Source organism: Armigeres subalbatus, chromosome 3 (genome assembly GCF_024139115.2).
Source record: "Armigeres subalbatus isolate Guangzhou_Male chromosome 3, GZ_Asu_2, whole genome shotgun sequence".
NCBI classification, from domain to species: domain Eukaryota; kingdom Metazoa; phylum Arthropoda; class Insecta; order Diptera; family Culicidae; genus Armigeres; species Armigeres subalbatus.
The window spans coordinates 222,137,898-222,158,500 of NC_085141.1; the positions used below are offsets into that span (position 1 = coordinate 222,137,898).

Consider the following 20,603-nt stretch of genomic DNA (forward strand, 5'->3'; position numbering starts at 1 on the left):
CTGGAGGAACTTCGGAGGAATTCCTGGAGGAACTTCCGGAGGAATTCCTGGAGGAACTTCGGAGGAATTCCTGGAGGAACTTCCGGAGGAATTCCTGGAGGAACTTCCGGAGGAATTCCTGGAGGAACTTCCGGAGGAATTCCTGGAGGAACTTCCGGAGGAATTCCTGGAGGAACTTCGGAGGAATTCCTGGAGGAACTTCCGGAGGAATTCCTGGAGGAACTTCCGGAGGAATTCCTGGAGGAACTTCCGGAGGAATTCCTGGAGGAACTTCCGGAGGAATTCCTGGAGGAACTTCGGAGGAATTCCTGGAGGAACTTCCGGAGGAATTCCTGGAGGAACTTCCGGAGGAATTCCTGGAGGAACTTCCGGAGGAATTCCTGGAGGAACTTCGGAGGAATTCCTGGAGGAACTTCGGAGGAATTCCTGGAGGAACTTCCGGAGGAATTCCTGGAGGAACTTCCGGAGGAATTCCTGGAGGAACTTCCGGAGGAATTCCTGGAGGAACTTCCGGAGGAATTCCTGGAGGAACTTCCGGAGGAATTCCTGGAGGAACTTCCGGAGGAATTCCTGGAGGAACTTCCGGAGGAATTCCTGGAGGAACTTCCGGAGGAATTCCTGGAGGAACTTCCGGAGGAATTCCTGGAGGAACTTCCGGAGGAATTCCTGGAGGAACTTTCGGAGGAATTCCTGGAGGAACTTCCGGAGGAATTCCTGGAGGAACTTCCGGAAGAATTCCTGGAGGAACTTCCGGAGGAATTCCTGGAGGAACTTCCGGAGGAATTCCTGGAGGAACTTCCGGAGGAATTCCTGGAGGAACTTCCGGAGGAATTCCTGGAGGAACTTCCGGAGGAATTCCTGGAGGAACTTCCGGAGGAATTCCTGGAGGAACTTCCGGAGGAATTCCTGGAGGAACTTCCGGAGGAATTCCTGGAGGAACTTCCGGAGGAATTCCTGGAGGAACTTCCGGAGGAATTCCTGGAGGAACTTCCGGAGGAATTCCTGGAGGAACTTCCGGAGGAATTCCTGGAGGAACTTCCGGAGGAATTCCTGGAGGAACTTCCGGAGGAATTCCTGGAGGAACTTCCGGAGGAATTCCTGGAGGAACTTCCGGAGGAATTCCTGGAGGAACTTCCGGAGGAATTCCTGGAGGAACTTCCGGAGGAATTCCTGGAGGAACTTCCGGAGGAATTCCTGGAGGAACTTCCGGAGGAATTCCTGGAGGAACTTCCGGAGGAATTCCTGGAGGAACTTCCGGAGGAATTACTGGAGGAACTTCCGGAGGAATTCCTGGAGGAACTTCCGGAGGAATTCCTGGAGGAACTTCCGGAGGAATTCCTGGAGGAACTCCTGAGGAATTCCTGGAGGAACTTCCGGAGGAATTCCTGGAGGAACTTCCGGATGAATTCCTGGCGGAACTGCCGGATGAATTCCTGGAGGAACTTCTATAGGATTTCCTGGAGGAACTTCCGAATGAATTCCTGAAGGAATTTCCGAATGAATTCCTTGAGGAATTTCCGGAGGAATTCCTGAAGGAACTTCGACAGAAATTCTTGGAGGATTTTCCGGAAGATTACCTGAAAAAACTTCCGGAGGAATTCCTGGAGGAACTTCCGGAGGAATTCCTGGAGGAACTTCCGGAGGAATTCCTGGAGGAACTTCCGGAGGAATTCCTGGAGGAACTTCCGGAGGAATTCCTGGAGGAACTTCCGGAGGAATTCCTGGAGGAACTTCCGGAGGAATTCCTGGAGGAACTTCCGGAGGAATTCCTGGAGGAACTTCCGGGGGAATTCCTGGAGGAACGGAGGAATTCCTTCCGGAGGAATTCCTGGAGGAACTTCCGGAGGAATTCCTGGAGGAACTTCCGGAGGAATTCCTGGAGGAACTTTTGGAGGAATTCCTGGAGGAACTTCCGGAGGAATTCCTGGAGGAACTTCCGGAGGAATTCCAGAAGGAACTTCCGGAGGAATTCCAGAAGGAACTTCCGGAGGAATTCCAGGAGGAACTTCCGGAGGAATTCCTGGAGGAACTTCCGGAGGAATTCCTGGAGGAATTTCCGAATGAATTCCTGGAGGAATTCCCGGAGCAACTTCGGCAGAAATTCTTGGAAGATTTCCCGGAGGACTTTCTGAAATAACTTCCGGAGGAATTCCTGGCGGAACTGCCGGATGAATTCCTGGAGGAACTTCTATAGGATTTCCTGGAGGAACTTCCGAATGAATTCCTGAAGGAATTTCCGAATGAATTCCTTGAGGAATTTCCGGAGGAATTCCTGAAGGAACTTCGACAGAAATTCTTGGAGGATTTTCCGGAAGATTACCTGAAAAAACTTCCGGAGGAATTCCTGGAGGAACTTCCGGAGGAATTCCTGGAGGAACTTCCGGAGGAATTCCTGGAGGAACTTCGGAGGAATTCCTGGAGGAACTTCCGGAGGAATTCCTGGAGGAACTTCCGGAGGAATTCCTGGAGGAACTTCCGGAGGAATTCCTGGAGGAACTTCCGGAGGAATTCCTGGAGGAACTTCCGGAGGAATTCCTGGAGGAACTTCCGGAGGAATTCCTGGAGGAACTTCCGGAGGAATTCCTGGAGGAACTTCCGGAGGAATTCCTGGAGGAACTTCCGGAGGAATTCCTGGAGGAACTTCGGAGGAATTCCTGGAGGAACTTCGGAAGAATTCCTGGAGGAACTTCCGGAGGAATTCCTGGAGGAACTTCCGGAGGAATTCCTGGAGGAACTTCGGAGGAATTCCTGGAGGAACTTCGGAGGAATTCCTGGAGGAACTTCCGGAGGAATTCCTGGAGGAACTTCCGGAGGAATTCCTGGAGGAACTTCCGGAGGAATTCCTGGAGGAACTTCCGGAGGAATTCCTGGAGGAACTTCCGGAGGAATTCCTGGAGGAACTTCCGGAGGAATTCCTGAAGGAACTTCCGGAGAAATTCCTGATGGAACTTCCGGAGAAATTCCTGGAGGAACTTCCGGAGAAATTCCTGGAGGAACTTCGAGAGAAATTCTTGCAGGAACATCCGGATGAATTCCTGGAGGAACTTCCCGAGGAATTCATGAAGGAACTTCCGTAGGATTTCCTGGAGGAACTTCCGTAGGATTTCCTGGAGGAACTTCCGGATGAATTCCTGGAGGAACTTCCGAATGAATTCCTGGAGTAATTTCCGAATGAATTCCTGGAGGAACTTCCGAATGAATTCCTGGAGGAATTCCCGGAGCAACTTCGGCAGAAATTCTTGGAAGATTTTCCGGAGGACTTTCTGAAATAACTTCCGTAGGAATTCCTGGAGGAACTTCTATAGGATTTCCTGGAGGAACTTCCGAATGTATTCCTGAAGGAATTTCCGAATGAATTCCTTGAGGAATTTCCGAAGGAATTCCTGAAGGAACTTCGGCAGAAATTCTTTGAGGATTTTCCGGAAGATTACCTGAAAAAACTTCCGGAGGAATTCCTGGAGGAACTTCCGGAGGAATTCCTGGAGGAACTTCCGGAGGAATTCCTGGAGGATCTTCCGGAGGAATTACTTGAGGAACTTCCGGAGGAATTACTGGAGGAACTTCCGGAGGAATTACTGGAGGAACTTCCGGATGAATTACTGGAGGAACTTCCGGAGAAATTCCTGGAGGAGCTTTTGAAGGAATTTCCGGAGGAACTTCTGGAGGATTTTCCAGAGAAATTCCTGAAATTTGTATAAGAGCAGTTTCAAGTTCAAGCAGAATACTTCGAACTCCTGATGTGTTCTCATGATGTTTGAGCAATCGCATGTCCAGTTTCATTGCTATTGGTGATATTGCCCGCTCTCCAAATTTTCACCCCTGAATCCAGCCCTGGTTGAAATTTCAGAAGGTCAATTTCAAATTCAAACAGAGTTCTTTGAGATCCTGATGTGTTTTCATGAAGTTTGAGCAGTCGCATGCCCACTGCCCAGTTTCATTGCTATTGGTGATATGGCCCTTGCTCTCCCCATTTGGACCCCTGAATCCGGCCCTGGTCAAAATTTCAGAAGGTCAATTTCAAATTCAAACAGAGTTCTTTGAGCTCCTGATGTCATGAATTTTGAGCAGTCGCATGCCCAGTTTCATTGCAATTGGTGATATGGCCCCTGGTCACCCCCATTTTGACCCTTAAATGCGGCCCTGATAAGAATTTCAGAAGGTCAATTTCAATTGAAAATTAAATATTTAAAACTCCTGATTTGTAAAATTTGTGCAGCCGCATGCTTATTACCTCATGCAAATTTCATTGTAATTGAATTTTTAGCCCATACTCTACCATTGTATCCCCTGAATGCGGCCCTGAATTCAGTCAATCCTGCCCTACTCAAATGGTGAAAACATCGGAATCGACTAAAAATCTTTACAAATATCTTTTTGGGTTGGTTTGATGGGTGATTTGATAAATTTTGGGCATGAACACGTCCAGAATATTGAAGAGATGTTTGAATTGTAGGAAAAACACCCCCGCGCACACTTATTTTTAGCAATAAATCGGACCTGAACAAAAATTTCTATTTAAAAATGTATCAGAGCAAAAATATAGCTATTCCTCTTGAGCACAAACGAAACCGCGAGGAATTCTGACGATCAGGTGCTGAATGCGAGCCATTTGAAAAAAAATCCGTTCGTCCCGGGTCTTAGAGGGTTAACAGTATAATGGAAACATAAATTTCCCCATACTTATTTGCATGCAAACTTGAAACGGTTTGTGCTAAATCAGTTTTAATCCAAATGAGCTCAATTTTTCAGAGGACACTCAGAACATGATAAAGAATCAGATGAGCACTGTGAAGCAAAATCGATTTTTTGAACCACCCTAACATACATACAAACGTACACACACAGACAGACATCACCTCGGTTCGTCGAGCTGAGTCGATTGGTATACAACACTATGGGTCTACGGGCCTCCTATAAAAAGTTTGTTTTTGGAGCGAACATATACGATCTACTCTTCGCAAGAGATTCTCTATTATCCTTTCGGCATAAGAAGTCAGTTAATTTGTTAGGGTTAGTTAAGTAAATTTAAGCAAATATTGAATGTATCATTAGGATGAATTGTTAATCTGTTGATGCAAAAGAAGAGGAGGTTTTTACGCCCGTTTGAGGAAGAGCAGTACGTTCCACTCAACCGGGCTTTTCCTGCTCCTAAAAAAGAAACAAAAATGAAGAAATAATAAAGAAATATGGCCTTTCGGTACACTTAGTGTACGAGAAAGGCAAAACACTCGAAATGAAAAACTATGAAGTGGGAGCGTTATGGCTGGAAAGATCAAGATTCATTGTATCAATAGCAATGAAATTTATTATATTTAAGTACATTATACACATTTCATCAAGATTTTAAAAATTGTTAGTTTTGTTAACTTGGCTTATAGCCTGAAATTAGGCAATAAACTGATGAAAACAAGCGAAATAAGTAACCCTTTTGAAAAGTGAAAATAATATGTAGTACTGCGACAGATACGGTGGCATTCAATTATGAATATCAAAATAGAGTAAATTTGCTTTGTAAATACGTAATGCGCTCACCATTTTGATCGTTTTAATTTGGTTTATAACACTAAGCAAATTACCACAAAAAACTTTGGAGTGGGTTTTCACTTGACAAAAAAGTGTTTTCTCTGTAAAACGAAACTAGAGGAACTGTTCCGTTTTCCATCTCATTGCACATATATTCATCTCATCGCAAAACAAATAAATACAGCACCAATCAAGTCGCTTCTTTTTGTTGACACGCGTGCTCACTGGTGAAAAAAATCACTAAAATAAGTAACAAACCAAATTTCTTTTTATTGCTTTGTTTTTGATGGGATGGAAATAGGAGCTATGGGATGAAGTGGCGAACCGTTCCCCTATGTGCTTTGGAAATGGACACAACAAGATCGTGCGAACATAGCAAACGTATGGAAAATGTCAGAATGACCACATATGTTTTCTGTCAAAAGTTACGACGGGGTGCCGCCATCCGACCAGTTCCGGCAACCTTCCCCTATAGATTCTAATTTTTTTTAACGATTTACAAATTCATCACAGAATGCGGAACGTTTTCCGGGACGCCTGGTTATACGGGACAAGTAGGGACGGGACGTCTGGTCACGTCTAAAGTAACGCTTTAAGTGGTCATCGTTTCACTGGTTTGAACGCAACTCTTTAAAATATAGATTTACAGATCAGCCAACGTAACGATGAACTTCTCAAGTGTAACTTCAAGCAGAATTACAACATTCTGCTGGGTGATTGATTATTTTGTTAAAGGTTTGTAGGTCATCCAAGAACCCGGTCGACTGGATGCAAGGTATCTTAGCGAAGGTGCCCAAAAATGGGTGACCTGACTGTATGCGATAACTGGCGAGGCATTATGTTGCTGTGTACCGTTCCGAAAGTTCTATGCAAAGTTATCCTAGCCCGGATTCAGGAGAAGATCGATGTGACTCGCCGGTGGCAGCAGGCCGGATTCCGTGTCGGAAGATCCTGTGTGGACCATATTGACACGCTCCGTGTTATTCTGGAGCAGGTCAACGAATTCCAAGAGTCCCTTTTACTTGGTATTCATTTCTACGAAAATTTCTACGGTATTCATTCTACGAAAAAGCTTTCGACCGTCTCAATCACGAGAATATGTTGGGCGCCTTGAGACGCAAGGTGGCTTCTGAGAAAATCATCGGCCTCATCGAGGCACAGTACGAGGCCTTCTCATGTAGAGTGCTGCACAATGTGGTCTTGTCCGACCCTATCCAGGTCGTAGCTGGTGTGAGGTGAGGATGTATTATATCACCGTTACTGTTCCTCATCCTAATCATCCTCATCCAGTTTCACAGTAGCTGGGCAACCAGTGGTATCTTGGTAGCCAAATGGTGTCAGGCGGCGGTACCAAGATCGACATAGGCACACGGATCAAGAAAGCAAGGGCTGCCTTTGCGAGTTTAAGAAATATCTGTAAAAACAGGCAGATAAGTGAACGCACCAAAATATGAATTTTCAACTCTAACGTGAAATCGGTGCTGTTATACGCTAGCGAAACATGGTGTGTATCAGTGGAGAACACTCAACGGCTGCAGGTGTTCAGATGCCTGCGGTATATAAATTGGGCATGGTGGCCTCACAACTGGATCTCAAACAACGAGCTCCATAATCGTTGTCACCAGAGGCCGATAGCAACAGAAATTCGGGATCGGAAAAGGGGCCGGGTCGGCCACACTCTACGTGGGGGCGGAAACGAAATCTGTAAACAAGCATTAGACTGGAACCCAGCGGGACATCGCAGCAGAGGCAGACCCAGAGGCTCATGGCGGCGAAGCCTCAATAAAGAAATAAAAGAAGTCGACCGAAATCTAACCTGGCAACAGGTTAAAGCGATAGCTGGGCAACGCTCAGGATGGAGATCTTTCAAACCACCGGAGGTGTACAGGATCCATAAGTAAGTAAATTAGTTAAAAAAAATTCCGCTTTACGAAAAGTTTTCTCCTTACTGGGCGGGAATCGAACCCACACTCCACAGCACGTAGACGAAAAAAAAACCGAACAAGGCGCCATAAAATCTCAATTTTTAGATATACACCCAGGTTTTTTTTACGCGGTTGGAATTCATTAATTTCTCAGTTAACCTAAACTCTCACAGCTTTTTAAATACCCCCTGAATTTTCATTGATTTTTGTGAATTTTTTCGTGGGGTTAACTCAATGAAACAATTGACGCTGAAGGTCTTAAACGACTAAATCCAAACCGTGTAAAAAAAAAACTAGGTGTAATATGTCCTACTTCAGTAAAATATTACTATTCAAATCATAGAAAAGGCGAAAATCCAATTGTAGGATAAGCTTAAAACAGTTGCATACTGTTATATTAACGAGCAGTACTCATCGAGCTTTTGAACAGAAAAATGAAAATTGTAATTTGTAAATTTAATTAGGCAAATACGGCGCTTTTTCAGATAACAACAACATAGACATCCCATCTACAAAAAAATAACAATTTCGCCTGTGTTTAATCATGTTGGTCCAAAAATTGCGCCACGCTCTAATTTTTATTCGTAAAAATAAAGTCCATAAAAAGCATGATGTTCATTGTAGCGTGGAGAATTTTTTTCAGCTCAAAATTCTTCACGCAGATACATGCCACCCCCGCCGAATGCTGCTTACGGTGTGACGCTGCTAACGCCACGGCCCCGATCGCAAATACTTCGGGCCACAGACAGGTCTACAGAAGTGATTCATAATGTGGTTCAGGCGGTGAAAGTAATTTTATGAAAATCACTGTTGTTTGCGGTATGATTTACGAAAATAAAAAGCATGATTAAAATTTTCAAATTTGTTTAGGGTGACAAAATCGGGACGTGATAAAATCGGGGGTAGACAAAATCGGGGAGTGACAAAACCGGGTCAACACAGTAATAAAAGCGTACAGTTCGCATTGCCTTAAGGGAAAACTTTTTTTGTGTTTTCTTTTCAAATGTTGGAAGATAAGCTGCCCAACATTGTGGAAAAATATTGCGTTGGTCATAATTCTGAAACAGTAATCAAATCAGGTTAACACAAACAAAAAATGATTTTTGAAATCATTTTGTGTTTATTTTGAGTATTTTTCATATATTTATATTTCTATTTCATGTTTCATACTTTCGTATTTTCATATTTTTATTTTTATATAATTCAAATATAAAAGTGTGAAATTTTGAAAGTAATTTTTTAATTTTTATATTTTCTATTTTCATATTCCCATGCTTTCATGTTTTATATTTTCATACAAATTTTCATTCGTTATTGTAACTTATGTTTACTTTTTCGTATCAATTATATTTCATATTTCCATATGTTTATGATTTATATTTTCATATATCCATTTTGTCATATCCTCATACTTTAATACTTTCATATTTTCATTTTTCCAATTTTATATATTTTCATGTTTTTTTAACTTTCCTATTTTTTTAACTTTCTTCATTTTGTCAACAATCTTACAACTTACCCAGGGACGGTCCGACTTTACTCCGACCCTACCAAATTTCCTGGGGCGGAGTCAAAGTTGTACAACATGCCGGAACGTGTATGGGGCTTCTTAGGTAGATACACCATTGTGTATCGCGATAGTAATTAGTTTGTTATTTTAAAATAAATTCAAAAATTGAATCTAAAGCGTTTCGCCAAAAGTGTTTTATAATTGTGGATGTTCTATATTTATTGAGAAAGTTTAGCATGTTTGGAATTCGCAAACGGCGCGCGATAATTACAACTGCAAATAATGGTTCCGCGAAATCCGAAATGATGAACACAGCAGCTAGCTATTTTCGCGAAATCCAATCCATTCGCAACAACCCTGAAAAGCAGCAAAAATAATGTTTCCGGAACAAGTTAACTAAAAGTCCGTGAAAGACAAAAGTGAATGAATTTGATTACAATAACCTAAAGCAGTCTCAAACTTTAAGATGATTGCTTCGGGATTTTAATTTCCATCTAATTTAAATGAGACGGATCTTTTCATGTATTGAAATCACGCTAATCTAAAAACTTTTTTAAAATATAAATCCCTCGAAAAGAATCTCCGAGTTGTGCTACCGCCGTTAAGCTTTAATCATGATCCCAGAGCAAATTTGATATTCATTTATTATGGTAAACATCCATCAAGTGGTGGAAGAATGAGCAAATTGACTTCTTGAGTTTTTTTTACTGCTTTGTTGAATATAAACTCAAATATCAAATCATTTAACAGATACAAAACTGGAGAAATGCTGCAATAAAAGAACCATATTTTAAGTCAATAAAATCGAAGATTTTTTGCATTCAAAATCAACAATCAAATAAAGAAAAATACATTGCATCTCAACCTAAGCAAGTTTAGGGAAATAATAATATTCATTGCACGATATTAGATAAGCTTCAACGTGATTGCCAATTCATAGTTAAAAAATATTGTATTATTTTTTTTTCGTGCCTTATGGGCTAAGAATATTTTCTCCATTGATGTATTTCCACTAGCACCGAATAAAATAGTCACAAACTTCCTGCTACAGACATTTTAGTGTTCAATCGCACAACTCATATATCTCATTGTGTATTTTTTTCATCAAATAAATCGAAACTTACCTCAGTGCAGTTGTTCATGAAGCTACCGGAGTTTATTTCGAAGCCGCAACACAACGCAGATCTCGTGTCAATAATTCTCTCATCGGCTAAATACAGCAGCTTGGTCTGTGAAAGCCCTCTGCAATGATTCACTTTCCCGGGCTTTTGTTTTATTCCAGCAAATTTGTTTTTCACTCCTCATCGCGAAAAAGGTTGGCTATTTTGATTTGATTTATCGCACATCGTATATTTTTTTCCCTCCCTTGAGAGTGAGATCCGCATTTACATACGGATTCACCGCACACGTAGTTCCAAACAAATTTACCAACGTGTAATATTTTTTATTTCAATCACAGTGTTTATCGCACCGATTTGTTTGCCCGGCCGCACCAATTTTATTACCTTAATTGTTGACCTTAACGGAAATACTAAACGGACTGCCCACTGCGGAAACAGATTGCTTGGCACGTTTTCTGTTACTCTTTTTTTCTATCACTAGTTCGCCCCGCGATGCTGGAGATCACAAAACCATAATTGTAAACACTCGTATCAAAAACTACGTCGGTAATGGATTAAATCTGATTTAGCGGTGATTCCCACGAAATTAACCGCTTCTTCTGCACTAATTGATATTGGAATCTTTGGATAAACACTCGCCGGCAAAAACTTATTTCATTTCATTGGGTAAATAACCGATAGAAAAGATCTGAAGAGAATCTCGTACCGATTGAAATTCGGTATCGACGTGTTTAACGTACGGTTCCACTTTTCTCGCCTTCTGACAGCAATCGTCATTCATCACTCAACCACTCATCAGACGTGTGGCCGATTCAATTTGTTGATTCTTTCAATTGGTACCCCTTTATATGCATATTCGCTGATTACACTTTTCATGAAATCACTTAACTCACTTGGAAGATCTAACGTTGATGGAATGGCTCATTCAAGTATCCACGTTTACTAACTGTGGAGTGATTTAAATCCAAACACAGCAGCAGGTTATCATCTGTAGCTTTCTAACTTCATAGTCAATATCCCTATAGAAGTGCCTGTAAATCCGGAGGAGCACGCCAGGAGTACGTTCGTCTTGGATGAAATCGAAAACGCTACTGAACAAAGCGCAAAGGCATCGCTGCCGGGTCCGCTGCTTGTGCAGAATTATTTTACAAAGCACTTCCAACTCTGGAGCGATCCCACATCCGTGCCGGTAACACCGTCGAACAGCCACCGCTACCGAATACCGACTGTGGCCAGGCCATTTGAATGCTGCGCTTCTGCTTTAAATTATCTTTCGCCGATTGCCAAGGCCACCCCATGCTGCCCTTCCACAGCCCAACTGCCACCTGACGTCATGAATGAATAAGTGCCCTCAGCATTCGGTATGAAAATTGGCGGGAAAATTGTGCGCATGATCAAGATCAATCATCAATGAAAATGAACGTTTACCTTTGAGGGGAGGCCCTGTTTGTAAACAGAACGAACGAATCCGAGCGAGCACGTGGGCAGGGAATGGGAAATTCGCCTACAGTCTCACCTTACGAAATTAGAAATTTCGATTAGGAATTTACGAAAGGTATTGCATTTTATGGCGCACTTCCCAAGATTTTGCATGTTGGCGAGAAATACATTCTCCTTGGCATTCTCTAAAAATTTCATCTGAAATGGCTTTTTTTTCTTTATTAAATGTGGATTTCGATATTTGAATTAGTTCTTCACATCTCAAACGGTTGTTGCATAAATTACGCATTTAATTTTGAATTTGAATAGAAAATTTTAACTGATCCTGAATAGGATATATATGACTCAAACCCTGGCCTAATATGCTGCTGTTGAGCATATTATCGTTAAAAATCTTAGGTAAAATGCCCAATACTAGCGGATTTTTCCTGCTTCCTGCTATAAAGAGTAGACATTTTCAACATACTAATTTCGCGAAAAAACGATAATCTCTTATTTAAACCGTCATAGGTCTCGAGCAAATGCAAGCCTCTTCCACTGCACTGCGATCTACGATCATTATTGGTGTGATGTCGATGTCGTCCGCAAAACTAAGGAGCATGTAAGACTTAGATGATGGTTCCGTCTCTTAACACACCAGATATTCGAATTGCAATGTACAGAGCTATGTTGAATAGCAGAATAGAGAGCGCATCGCCCAGCTTCAATCCATCTAACGTCACGAACGAATCGGATGTCTCACCAGATGTTCTGACGCTTGATTTGGATCCATCCAGCGTCGCACGAATCAGCCTAATAAGCTTTACCGGAAAGCCATGTTCTAGCATCATATTCCACAGCTTGTTTCGTTTTTCATCACTGAGGCTGATGACATAGTAACGTGACGCGTGATGCGATGCGCAACGCGTATGTTGGTTGAGGGCAGCAGGGACTATGTCCAAGGGCTTGACGATCTCTCCCCAGGCCATCTGCGAGTTGTGGGGCTTGCCTAGGATGTGGTGGGGTTTGACAGTGGGCCCTGTTAAATTCCTATAAAAGCTGCATGTATCCGCAAGTAGGCCCCACCAAAGCGACCGTGTGCCGCTCAAAGCGTACAAGCCCAAGCCCAAGCTGTGGCACCACCAACAAGCTGGGAACCGGCTTCATAGTGCTGGGTAAGATGCGCCAACGCGTGATTGGGTGGCAGCCAATCAACGCAAGGATGTGCAAGCTGAGGATTAAAGGCCGTTTCTTCAACTATAGCATCATCAACGTGCACTGCCCACATGAAGGGAGACCCGACGACGAGAAAGAAGCGTTCTACGCACAGCTGGAGCAGACATACGATGGATGCCCACTGCGGGACGTCAAAATCGTCATCGGTGACATGAACGCACAGGTAGGAAGGGAGGAAATGTATAGACCGGATAGTCTGCACACCGTATCGAATGATAACGGCCAACGATGCATAAACTTCGCAGCCTCCCGTGGAATGGTAGTCCGAAGCACCTTCTTTCCCCGCAAAAATATCCACAAGGCCACATGGAGATCACCTAACCAAGAAACGGAAAACCAAATCGACCACGTTCTAATCGACGATAAATTCTTATCCGACATCACGAACGTCCGCACTTACCGCAGTGCGAATATTGAATTCGACCACTACCTCGTTGCAGTATGCCTGCGCTCAAAACTCTCGACGGTGTACAACACGCGTCGAAATCGTTCGACGCGGCTAAACATTGGGCGACCACAAGACGGTAGACTAGCCCAAGACTACGCGCAGCAGCTGGAAGTGGCACTCCCAACGAAAGAGCAGCTAGGCGCAGCATCTCTTGAAGATGGCTGGAGAGATATTCGACCCGCCATTGGTAGCACCGCTACCGCTGCACTTGGCATGGTGCCCACGGATAAGAAAAACGACTGGTATGATGGCGAATGTGAGCAGTTAGTAGAAGAGAAGAATGCAGCATGGGCGAGATTGCTGCAACACCGCACGAGGGCGAATGAGGCACGGAGGCATGAGGCAAATTTTTCGGAGGAAAAAGCGCCAGCAGGAAGATCGAGAGCGTGAAGAGACGGAGCAACTGTACAGCGCTAATAACACACGAAAGTTCTATGAGAAGTTGAACCGTTCACGTAAGGGCCACGTGCCACAGCCTGATATGTGTAAGGACATAAACGGGAACCTTCTTACGAACGAGCGTGAGGTGATCCAAAGGTGGCGGCAGCACTACGAAGAGCACCTGGATGGCGATGTGGCAGACGAAGATGGCGGTATGGTGATGGACCTGGGAGAACGCGCGCAGGACATAATTTTACCGGCTCCGGATCTCCAGGAAATCCAGGAGGAAATTGGCCGGCTAAAGAACAACAAAGCCCCTGGGGTTGACCAACTACCAGGAGAGTTATTAAAACACGGTGGTGAGGCACTGGCTAGAGCGCTGCACTGGGTCATTACCAAGATTTGGGAGGAGGAGGTTTTGCCGCAGGAGTGGATGTAAAGTGTCGTCTATAAAAAGGGCGATAAGCTGGATTGTAGCAACTACCGCGCAATCACATTGCTGAACGCCGCCTACAAGGTACTCTCCCAAATTTTATGCCGTCGACTAACATCAATTGCAAGTGAGTTCGTGGGGCAGTACCAGGCGGGTTTTATGGGCGAACGATCCACCACGGACCAGGTGTTCGCCGTACGTCAGGTATTGCAGAAATGTCCCGAATACAATGTGCCCACACATCATCTATTCATCGACTTTAAAGCCGCATATGATACAATCGATCGGGACCAGCTGTGGCAGATAATGCACGAACACGGATTTCCGGATAAATGATTAATATAAATTATTTATTATAAATCGGGATGAAAATACCTTGTTCGTGAATTATTACTTTTAGATTATAAGTATGGAATCTGTAGCTAAAATTTTCTTGCCATGTTTGATATTATTGAACATGGCGCATAAACGGAGTTTGTTCATGTACGGAATTGGTACTGATTTTTATGGCCGTAAACTGGTACGAAGTCACCCATAGTTCAGTACAACAATTCATGCAATGTAACTGTCAAAATAATCAAACTCTAGTGTTGTGTCGAAGGTTGTGTCTACAATTTACGGGCCATTATCAAACATGGATTCTTCCGATGAGGAATTTCTAGCTTCTCCCAGTACAGTTGATTTCATCATGAATCCCCCAAGAGATTTTTCGGTTCATCCACTAAACACCAATAGACGGAGTTATGGTGAGTTTTACAGACTCTATCAAGGCCATCGTGAATATCCGGACAAGTTTCGTTCATACACACGAATGAATATTACTGCTTTTGACTACATACTGGATATGATCAGAACTAAGCTGATGAAGGACTGGACAAATTTTAACAAGGAGCCAATTTTACCATGCGAACGATTAATTGTAACCTTGAGGTAACCCATACGTGAACCAATTTATGAGCAATGATTTCTAATTATTTAATACCTTTTATACAGACATCTGGCTACCGGGTCTTCGTTTACGACGCTTGGACTTTCATTCCGAATGGGTCGGTCTACAGTTTCTGCCATCGTGCGTGAAACATGCCAAGTGCATTGGGAAGTTCTGCAACCAATCTATATGCCACAACCCACCGAACAAATGTTTCGGACGGTGGCTGAGGAGTGAGGAGTTCTGGACAAAATTCAATTTTCCGAATTGCGTTGGGGCAATAGATGGCAAACATGTTCGGATCATGTGCCCGGCAGCATCTGGATCGATGTTTTATAATTTCAAAGGATTTCATTCCGTTATGCTACAAGCCGTTGCTGACGTAAATAGTAGGTTTCTTATGATAGAAACTGGAGGATACGGTAAGCAGTGTGACGGAGGAACATTCAACGGCTCCGACATGCTCAAATTGATGAACGAAGGGAAACTAAATGTTCCTCCAGATACCTGTTTACCGGACCCCGAACGTTCTACACCTATGCCTCACGTGTTTATCGGAGATAAATCGTATCCTTTACTAAGAAACCTGCTGCGGCCCTTCCCTAGATCGAACCTGTCTCCTGAGAGCGAATATTTCAATTTTCGGTTCTCCAGAGCAAGGAACTGTGTTGCATGCGCTTTCGGTATTATGACCACCAAATGGAGACTCTTGATGAAATCCATTGAAACAACGCCGGAATTTGCCGATGAAATAGTGAAAGCAGTTTGTATCCTACAGAATGTTATTATTGACCATGAAGGATTGGGTCTACAAGTAGAGGAAGCTGCTGAGCTAAACCAGGTCAATCTGAGAACTACAAATCAATAGAATTTCAACGAAAACTGGAACCTTTGTGAGAAATCATTACATGAATTTTTTCAACGCAAATAAGCTGTAAGCTGGTTTATATGCTAATCCATTTTATTGAAATTCAACTTAAAACTAATGTCGTAAGTTCAAGCAAATAAATTTTTCAAAAACAAAACAACACGTTTGACGTTCAATTAAATTTTGAGTTCCAGCGCTGGAAATTGGTGAAGTAATCACCGTATAGTATTTTCTTGCGGACGAAATAATTGTAGAGCGTTGCAGTGGTTGCCCTTCCAATTGAATGGCCACCACTTCAGCTTGACTATGTTCAGGCGGCAACTCTGTGTCAAAGAATGCAGTTGTATTTCGCACCGGCGTAGAATGCTGGTACGCAACCGCATCAGCTGAATTTGAAGCTATAAACAAATCTACCGTCCGGTTCGGGTTATTGAGCAATTCGTTTTTTGAATACACATATTTGTGCACCGCTTTCTAAACGTCCATGCGAAATAGCAACTTTTGCTCAGGTGGCAGCTTTCGCACATGCGGCAGAAGGCTCTTGAAGAACGCTTCATCTTCGTCATCACCACCGACTGCCTTCTGGGCCTTTTACTCCAATAATTTCAGCTTTTTTGCTTCGATAGCCAGTACAGTAATATTCCGATTTTGTCACCCCCCTGGTGAATTTTGAGGTGATAAAACAGGGTATGTGACAAAATTGTAAAAAAAATATTTTCATTTTTTTTAATTCATTCCACAAATATGAATCATTTTATGCCTTGGAAAGGTAAAATGCGTGAACGGTACCCGTTATTTCTTGTCGAAATTGCTTACAGAATATTTCCCAGGTACTCAGAAGTCGTTCGTAATAAACTACAGGCGGCGAAAGTTATTTCATGAAAATCAATGTTGTTTTTGGTATTATTTACGAAAATAAAAAGAATGACAATTTTTTTTGGGGTGACAAAATCGGGTCGAAAACGTGACAAAATCGGGGGTAGACAAAATCGGGGAGTGACAAAATCGGGTCAGTACTGTAGTTGCTGTTGTGCTCTTCCTCTCTTTCCATATTTATGTGGGGGGCGGCGGGAGAGTCTCGTCGGTGCCTTCGATGTCGTGTGTTTCAGGAGTATCGATCACGTCATTCTGAAAACTCCCATTCCTCTCGGCTCGCCTTCGTGCAGATCCTCGTTCTCGACCGTTTCAGCGTCTCCCACTCGCAAGTTTCCTCCGGATTTTCGGGGTCTCATTTGATCTTTCAGAAAAAGCATCCAATCGAAATACGGCCAGGTGGTGTAAGTTTCGTATTTTAATGGTGCTTCATCTCCAGATCGCTTTTCAGGAACTTTTTTAGCTCCTTGCCAAATGCATCCCGCAGCGATTTCCACTTTTTTTTGTTTCTTCCGCTAGAAAAAAAAAAGTCGAATGGAAAGTTTTCATTTTGAATTGAACTTGTAGCGTTTCCTAAATCCGTCGAAACCTGTCTCCAGAGCTCGTCCACGATGGTTCTGTTCCGGTACAGCTTCATTATTGTTTGGTCCCACAGCGGCTTTTTCGCAAAAACCAGCGAAATCAATGTTTCCGCGTCAATCGCCATTTTATCAAAACACACACCAGAAACTCTTGCCTGCATGCACGCGCGTGAAAGCACTTGACGGAATGGTTTGACGCTGCTGTCGGCGTCACGCATCGCGTTCACTCTGGCAGGTACACGCGTGTCATCATGCGTTTTGCATTAGCGCTTGAGCAAACAGTTTGAACGCTAACGCGTCGCATTCCGCATTGCATTACGCGCCGCGTGACTATGTCATCGGCCTGAGTCGTACGCTGCCTTGAAATCTACAATCTAGATAGGGCATACGAGGCCATCAAGCCATCAAGTTACGGTTCATTTTATCTTACTTGTAAGTGACAAATGTTTAAGTGGATTTGTGTATGTTCCATTATTGAATGTTTTGTGTTTGTGCCTGAAGATAGGCAATTAAACAGTAAATAGAGAGACGCCCAGACACAGACTCTATATTGCTGGTGCTACATGGCACAAGTCAATTGAAAATAGTTCCTATACAAATCTGGCTATTCAACTGCTGTAGACAAAGAGCTAAATGTATTTACGAGATTTGGCTGATGGACCAACATCTCAGAGAAAACCTCGTCAAACAGCACAACAAACAGTGACTACCATTCTACCACATTAATGTTGTTATATTCATGATTAAGTATAATGATCGGAATATGTCCATTCAAGATTTCGTATTTCCTTCTAAATGATCCAATTGTTATTGAAATCAAAGAAAGTGATTTGATCTGTGATTTTGTATCTACTGTTTATCGACGCCTGTAGAATGCGACCAACGTATTTCGATAGCATATATGATGGTGCGTTGATATTTGGTACAACTGGACGGAGAGGAAGATTTGGTTTGTGTGCTTTAGGTAGACCGTATATTCTGGGACATTGTGAAGAGTGTGCTCTCAAGCGATAGGAAGTTGCAATGTCTATAAGACCCAATGATAACAATCTATCCACAATGGTGTTGTTTTTCTTCTGAAAACCGTCAGTTGGGATCCCGTTTGTTCATCTTATACGTGGTGGTGTCCGACAGTTATTCAAAGATTTTGTTATTGTAGTCAGCTTCATACATTACCACAGTTTTTTTGCCCTTAGCTGATTCGTTGATAATTATGTCTGGGTGTTCCTGTTTGTCTAGTTGCCTTGTTCGCATGGTATATCTGGTATATCCACAAGCCTCAGTAATTTGCTTATCCGATGTCCGACCAGAAGAAGATTTTGAAATGAAAGAAACTGAACCAAATGGAATAGCATAGTTAAGTAATTTTGTGTAATGGTGTTTATAGTTCGAAAACATCTTCACAACTGCATCTTTGCAACCTGGTTTTTCAGTGAGTATTTCAAAACAGTCTATTATAGACGTTCCACCATTAAAAGTTTTTTTTTGAAAAACATGAAATTTGGCACTCATATATACATGGTTCCAGATTGTTCCAAAACCGGCCTCTCCTCGAAGACCCCGGAAACCTGCTTTAAGGGTAGCAATGGACACTTTAATTCTGGAAATGTCCTCATGTTCCCGGAACCGTTTTTACGGAAATGGCCATATCTCTGCGTATTTTTAAATGGATTATCGAGCCAGCAATCGTCGGCATATTAGTTCCAGTTTCTGGAGAAAGCATAAAGCATGATGAAAGTAAACATCACATAAAATGACAAGTAGAAGAAAAATTGCAATTTAAACATACCCTCGGAAAACCCGGAGCATCTCCGATGGCGAAGGACCGATATCAGGTTTTGGCTAGAAAAGTGTCTGCATCCGATGGTCACGGTTTAATCAGAATCGGATTATACTACGCAAAGTTTTATTTTTATTTGGTCTTTAGTAAGAAATGAAGAGAAAACTAGTACGCGATTCTCTACAAAATCGTACAATAATTTTAATAACACTTCCTCATGTGTATAGCACACGTTCACATTGGAGGAGCGTGAGTATTTAGAATGACAAATGGATTGCGAGTGATTCAACCATGCGTGAAATTTGGGAATCTTGGGCTCATTCAGTAGCCGCTAAGTTACGAAGGCCGACGGAGGTTTTTCGTAGCTTAGTTGGTTTAAGCGTTTAAGCACCAGTCTAGCTACTGAGGGTCGTGGGTTCGACTCCCATCGAAGGAAAGTAGTTACCTCCAATACATTTTTCAAATCATTATCTTCCACATAATGTCTGAGTTTTGCTGATTTCTGTTTATCGCAAATTTCCACACATTCAAATCAGTACGTAATGGGTATTACCTACCATGGCAGCCATTAGGTTGCGTGGAAAGCTGGGGTCAGCTATGAAACATCAATCTATCAACGCTCCATCTTATACGCAGCTCGTCGTTTGGTTGTATTAAATAATATGTTCCTCGAAAGCATTCCTAGTTTTTTTTTTTAGATATTTAAGACAATTTAAGTTAATACATATACTGCCGCTATACGCATTACTGTCCCATGTATATATTTGTATTCTGGACAAGCCTATGATTTTCTTTTTTTTTCAAAATGAAAAAATAATAAAGAAATATTTTTTAATATGTTCAATACGTCATAATATTATACTCGGTCATAGAAAATCTTCTTCTGATGTTAATCATGCTACACACGCCATGCGTAATGTCGCCGTAATATCACCTGAGGAAGACCTGAAAATAAATTTGTGTTAAATATAAACTCAAAGCTTTTTTTTGGTAAAAATATCACCTTTTATTTTTTAGTCATCAAATAAACCGGAAATGAGTGCAAAATCTTGTACGGGAGCTTCTCCTATCAAGTAGCAGGATGGGACTTATATTTTTTTGCGAATATTTCGAAGTATTTTCCTGTCTACTTATTTTGGTAATCCTATCCGAAATTAGCAAAATTAGCTAAATTTTCTAATATTGGTCATTTATTTATTTATCATCAGACTAAGGCCGGAGTGGCCTGTGCTGCACATAAAAGACTTCTCCATTCAGCTCGGTTCATGGCTGCACTTCGCCAACCACGCAGTCTGCGGAGGGTCCGCAAGTCGTCCTCCACCTGATCGATCCACCTTGCCCGCTGTGCACCTCGCCTTCTTGTTCCCGTCGGATCGTTGTCGAGAACCATTTTCACCGGATTACTGTCCGACATTCTGGCTACGTGCCCGGCCCACCGCAGTCTTCCGATTTTTGCGGTGTGAACGATGGATGGTTCTCCCAACAGCTGATGCAACTCGTGGTTCATTCGCCTCCTCCACGTACCGTCCGCCATCTGCAACCCACCATAGATGGTACGCAACACTTTCCTTTCGAAA

The 20,603-nt window shown here is 42.6% G+C and overlaps 1 protein-coding gene across 1 annotated transcript in view; it reads right to left on the reverse strand.

The window, feature by feature from the left end:
* The window catches only part of LOC134220171 (neuropeptide CCHamide-1 receptor-like), a 205,873-nt gene extending 194,653 nt beyond the window's left edge, over nucleotides 1-11,220 (reverse strand). The window contains exon 1 of the mRNA XM_062699158.1: nucleotides 10,083-11,220. The gene's annotated coding sequence lies outside the window, so the exon portion shown is untranslated. The remainder of the gene's footprint in view (nucleotides 1-10,082) is intronic.
* Between the last annotated feature and the right edge of the window lie 9,383 nt (nucleotides 11,221-20,603).